Raw genomic sequence first — 6,390 nt, 5'->3', positions numbered from 1 at the left:
CAACAACCAGGATTTAACAAGGAAGGGAAAGTAAATCGAAAACAAATGCTAATTGATAGAGATCTCAAAACCAAAAAGGACCAAGACTGGGACAAAAGAAGAGAACCATGAGAACTAAGGGTCAAATTATACATGACATCCGTCATGTTGTTTGCCCTGGAATAAAATGTTTCTGTTTCCCTTAATTAGCAACAGAGCCCTTCAAAATGGATCACAATACTGGAGTGAAGAGCAGGGGGCTCCTGACTGTGTCAGAGAGTGCCTCATAGCTGCATAGGAATAGAAGTTCCTGTTCACTCTAGTGGAATCTTTATTCCCCACATTAATTGAATATATGGCCTTAGGGTCAATCCAGACTGGCACCACGATGAGGCACAGGTCTGAAGAATGCCGATATCCAGACAGACCAGGGTTCTGAATTGGGGAGTAGGTCTGTATTGCCAGCATGTAAATGAGAATAGCTATACCGAAGAGCAAACCGCATATAAAAAGACCATGTCAAAAAGAAACTTCATAATCTCATTTTCAAAGAAGAATCAACAGATCTCATTATTTGGTCCAGGAATGGACATTATCTACATTTCAGCTTCCCCGTTATAGGTTTGTCCTGCATTTTCTTGTAAACCTGGATAGGAAAGACAATTCAACAATGTCCAGTGCCAATTTAATCCATTCCTAAAATACTAATCTAGGAATAGCAGTGGGTGCTGCTGGTACTCATCATCATAATCAAGTACAATTATTAAGTGTAGAACAAATTAAATGAGTCCCTTATGGGAGAAATAAAATAAAATACTGTAATGAGATAGATCAGAACCATTGTTTCATATCACAAAGGAGAAGATCAGGCTCATAGCATTATTTATGCAAATATAATAAACCACTTACAGAACTGGCCCATGTTTTGATCTTCAATGTAGGAACATTACAGAGTTGTCTTATTTTATAGCTAAAGTGTGGCTGCTGGTCAGCCAATGGTGATTCAGAACTGGGGAAGAATGGCTTTCTCAACTGAAACTTTTTCAGTGGTCTTTGTTTCAAAGGGCAGTGTCCCAACGCACCTACCTGGGAAAGGTCACCTGAAGCCGTGTGCAGCACCATTGTACATGCGTAATTGTAGTACAGAGCGTCACACTACCAGGATATATTACACAACACAAAGATTGGGCAACCGTTTTTCTGCTAATAAAAGTATGTTTTAAAATGTCGAATGTCAAGGTGGCAAGACTCAAGGTGTTGTTGGAGGAAGGCTGACAATGAGGTAAAAAAAATCCTACCTTTGGTCAATGAATTGGAAAACAAGATCTTTGGTAAGAATCTCACCGGAGTCATGTACCACTTTAAACTAATTATTTAAAAATTCTCCTTTATCCTTACTGACATTAATCTTAAAAAGCTCATCTTCCAAATTTTTATTCAATCCTCTGTCCTAATTTCTGTCTTTAAATAATATTCCCAAATTGATTTCAAAACTTCTATTTCAATCTCATTTTCCTTCTGATCCAAAATTAGGTTATAAATTCTACTTACTACTCCTTTCCTCAAAGCATCCTTCTGCATATCTTCATGTGACGATAGAAATTGTTCATACTTAGTTCAATCTCTACATTTGCCATTAGTCCTCAACCATTCATTAGTCCATCTGTCTAATTGGATATAATTGTACCATGATAATTTATTAGTTTGAAGTTTAATTATAATCTGATCCTTCGATCTCGTTTTAATCATCCAATCCTTCAATCTGGCAACTTTTTTATCCTTAAATAAATCAACTATGAGACATCAAGTATTTTAAAAATGATTTTTCATGGAACTTCTTTTAAAATACGGAGCCCCAAGTTGTATTCAACCAGGTTGTATACACCCCCTTCTAAATTTGATTAGAAGTCCATTTTGTGTCTTTGGAATGTATCCCAATTCAATTCAGAATATTTTGTGCATATTTGATTTTATCCTGGATCATTTAAAATTTACATCTTACTTAAGGGATGATTATTTATTTATTTATTTATTTATTTATTTATTTATTTATTTATTTATTTATTTATTTATTTATTTATTTATTTATTTATTTATTTATTTATTTATTCTCCACCCATCTGGTCAGTTGACCACTCTGTTATATTTAAATAAAACAATTTAAATACAACATAATGAACCTATTTATGTCTTATTCAATTAGATGTGTGCTCTAAACACAGGGTGCGACTACACAGCAGGAAAACTGAAAATTGATCTGCTACAAAGTTGTACTTAGGAAGTTGCGTTTCCTTCTGTTAATTCATTTCAGCCCACCACACAGGAGTCTGTAGAGAGAAGTTGAAATTGGCACTCAGAAGCCTTATTTGCAGCTCCTTAAGGTAGCTCTGCTCTACTCTGACCTTCCATATTGGCAGGAGGCACAATTAGAGCACAGCTGACTTAACAAGCTGGAAACAAGGTCGACTGATAACTTCCTCTCCTTTTTCTGCAGATTCCTCCCTCCTTCCCTCCCCCCTCCCGAGTTTAGTTGCCTAGCATTGGAGGAAAATATTACTGATGGAGGGACGGGAAAATCCGAGCTGATAGATAAGGATTTGTACATCATGTAGTCAGTGGAAAAGAATGTTCATCAGATTATCCCAGTACTAGAGCATTTATTGTATTTTCTCTAAATGATTTTTGGATGCGAGTACATTTAGAGAAAATACAATAAATGCTCTAGTACTGGGATAATCCGATGAACCAAATCTGACCATTGCACTACAATCCAGTCCTCATACATGCTTTTGTTTGAAATTTGTAATAGATCTGAACCTTGTGAGCAGCCCTATTTTCAAATGAGGACCTGACCATATGAGCATTTGTTCTGCTTCCCTTGTATCTGTGATATTGGTAGCACATCCTTGGATCACATGATGCCAGGCTGAAACTACAGTGGAGCCCGCATAGCGAGGTTAATCCGTTCCGGATTAACCTTCGCTATGTGAAAACTTCGCTAAACGGAACGGGGAAGCCCATTGTTCCAAATGGGCACAAAACTCACCGTTTAGCGAAGTTTCCAGGGTCCGGCAGCCATTTTCGCGCCCTCGGTAAGCGAGGGGAGGGCGCGAAAACGCTGCGCGTGGCCATTTTGGGTGTCCGGCAGCCATTTTGAAACCGCCGAACAGCTGATCTGCGGGCGTCGCAAAGCGAAGATCGGTAGGCGAAATGCTTACCGATCTTCGCTATGCGAGTTTTGCCCATTGGGGCCGCCACTATGCCTCCAGATTAGCGATCCTGAAAAGGGGATCGCTATGCGGATTCGTCGTTATACGGTGCGCTCGTTAAGCGAGGCACCACTGTAGTGTCAAAAGAGTTCAAGTAGAACAAAAACTTTACCTTCGAGCAGTATTTTTGTTTTGCTTTCCTCCAGTGCAAGATCTACTTTGTACCGCATGGATGCAGGCTAATCCATGTACTTGGTGAGTGGGTTTTACTTGATTAACTTTCTTTGTAGACCTGCTTCTGCTGGTCACTCTCCACACACCTGACTTACAGCTACTCCTGTTTAGTTCCTGTGGTGCATCCACTGTTCTTACATTCTGATTTCATTTCATTTCATTTCATTTCGACATCATTACTTCTGGACCATAGCACAAAGGTGAGAACTAATTTTAAAAAAATTAAAACTAGAAAACATTATGGGGAAAAAAATGAAGATTTGAAAATGGTGGACAGGAAAACAAGGAGGGAAGGTAGGAAAAAGTGAATTAGGCAGGGAGAGGGCAGCTGTTCCGTCTTTCTGCTTTTACTTTAACTTCTAGAACAAAAATGCCATGGATTCTTGGCTATGTCAACTTAGAATTCTGGGGATCTTTATTATTTATTTATTTATTTATTTGATTTATATCCCACCCATCTGATACTGTATATTCTACCACTCTGGGCGGCTTACAGAATATCAAACAATTAAAAAACACATAAAAACATTAGCATACAACAATAACAAATAGTGCAGGAATAAATAAATAATAAATAGCAAAGCAAAAGAAATCGGTAGTGGACAGGAGGGAAGGCCTGGATGTACATCCATGTTTTCAGCTGGCATTTGAAAGTACCCAGAGTAGGGGCCTCGCGAATCTCCGGAGGAAGGTTGTTCCAAAGGCGAGGAGCCACCGCCGAGAAGGCCCGGCTTCGAGTCTTTTCCCTCCGGGCCTCCTTCGGCATCAGGCTCCTCAGCCTCACCTCCTGACTCGTGCGGGTGATCCGAGTAGATCTTGGTGGGAATAGGCGCTCTGCCAAGTATCGAGGTCCTAAACCGTTTAGGGCCTTATAGGTAAGCATTAGAACTTAAATTCAATGCAAAAACAGATGGGCAGCCAGTGCAGCATGGGCAGAACAGGAGAAATATGTTGGTGTTTTCTCACTCCAGTAAGGAGTCTGGCCGCTGCATTCTGCACCACTTGAAGTTTCTGCATCAGCCTCAAAGGCAGCCCCACGTAGAGTGCGTTACAGTGACCTAATCTTGAGATTATAAGCGCATGTACTAAGGTAGTGAGCGCCCACATGTCAAGGTAGGGTCGCAGCTGGGCAATCCGACAAAGGTGGGAAAAGGCGGTGCGAACTACCGACGCCACCTAAGTTTCCATGGTGAGCGTCGGGTCCAAATGAATTTACAATACCAAGATTGGGCTTTCCAATAAAATCTAATTTTTAAAGCAAGCCATAGACCTTATATCTTTTGGACAGAGAAAAGGTAAAAACAGACATGTCTTTTCTGTGGAGGGACTTGCTTAATTAGTATTTAATATTTTTGTTATTGGTTTTGGTCATATAAAAAGTAATGCATTTAATATTAATTCATTCATTTTAAATCATAACTTTCAAGCTCAGGTGGGGTATGGATGAATCTGTTACAACATAAAGTGGAAGCAGGAAAGTGGAAGCAGGAAAAAAGCTGGTATTTATTACTATACAAAGCATCTCAGACAGAGTTAATCAGCCTTTTTGATCTTGGGAATAACAAATAAAATATCTTTCCTACCGCCTTTCTTGTAAGCATACCAGGAAATATTGCAATGAAGACTTACAAGTAAGCACATAACTTTACAAATATTTCTGTGAAGTGCCAATCAAAATCATGGTTCGGGCAGTTTCTTGGTCAGCACTAAACAAAGGATAAAAAATAATTTCTACTTATGATCTGAAGAGAAACCAGGGTATATTAATTAATTTAATCTGAGTGATTCAGTACATCAACCATGGTCTAGCACAGTCAACAATATAATTTCACTTCCCTTCCCCTCTGCAGACGAGCAGGAGAAGTATTCAGTTGACAGTGGAAGGAACCAGAAGATTGAGCTTAATATGCTCCTAAAGTGTGTGAAATGGCACATCGCACCTCCTCACCCCTGAGGAAATCACCCCTTGATTTCAAGCAGCCCTATTTAGACCACACCGCACTGCACCAAAAGGGCCAGCACTAACTCAGTCCGCATAGGCGAACATATAGGACACTAAGATTTTTCAGCCCAAGTGTATCATTTCATTTCTGAGAAAAATATATTGAAGGGTTGTCTAGCAATGCCCTGATGTGAGTTGTAGTCCAACACTATCTGGAAGCCTGGTGTCTTTCAGATAGTGTTGGACTACAACTCACATCAGCCCTGATGATTAGCAACATTTCATATTACTTCACCACACAGAGGTATTTTTAAAGTTGCTTTTCCAGCAGCCAAGCTCGCCTCCTATATCAGAACTCACTGGAAATTGTAAGATATATCCCCATGGATACTGTGGGGTCAATATCTGTCATTTGTGGTTTACTACAGCGCTATATTATGAGAACTGCCGGACAAGTCAGCGGTTTAGGTCTCTGGCTATGGAGACAGAGGTTGAGAGTTAAATTCCCCACTATGCCTCCTTGATAGGCACTGGACTCAATGATCCATAGTATCTCTTCTTCTTCTTCTTCTTCTTCTTCTACTACTACTACTACTACTACTACTACTACTACTACTACTGCTACTGCTGCTGCTGCTGCTGCTACTACTACTGCTGCTGCTGCTGCTGCTCCTCCTCCTCCTCCTCCTCCTCCTCCTCCTCCTACTACTACTACTACTACTACTACGATAGCAAACAAGAGGACTAACATGGTGAACTGGTAGAAGAATCTTCATAAGTAATTTCTGCGGGTCTGGAGGCTATTTTTGCCATCTCCTGGGCCTTGGCAGGCCACACAGATGCCCATATTTGTCTATGCTACTTTAAAAAAATTAGTAAGACAGACTTATTGTGTTCCCAGAAGCCTTGGAGAGGAAATCTGCCATTTAATGTAGTTGTTGTTACTTCTAATTTCTACGGAAAAGAAACCTTTTCTGGACTGGAAGGATTGAAATTACATTTAAATGACAAATCACAGCTCCTTCC

The sequence above is a fragment of the Pogona vitticeps genome, chromosome 2, assembly GCF_051106095.1.
Source record: "Pogona vitticeps strain Pit_001003342236 chromosome 2, PviZW2.1, whole genome shotgun sequence".
NCBI lineage: Eukaryota > Metazoa > Chordata > Lepidosauria > Squamata > Agamidae > Pogona > Pogona vitticeps.
The sequence above is the reverse complement of the archived record's forward strand: the minus strand, read 5'-3'. Positions refer to the sequence as shown.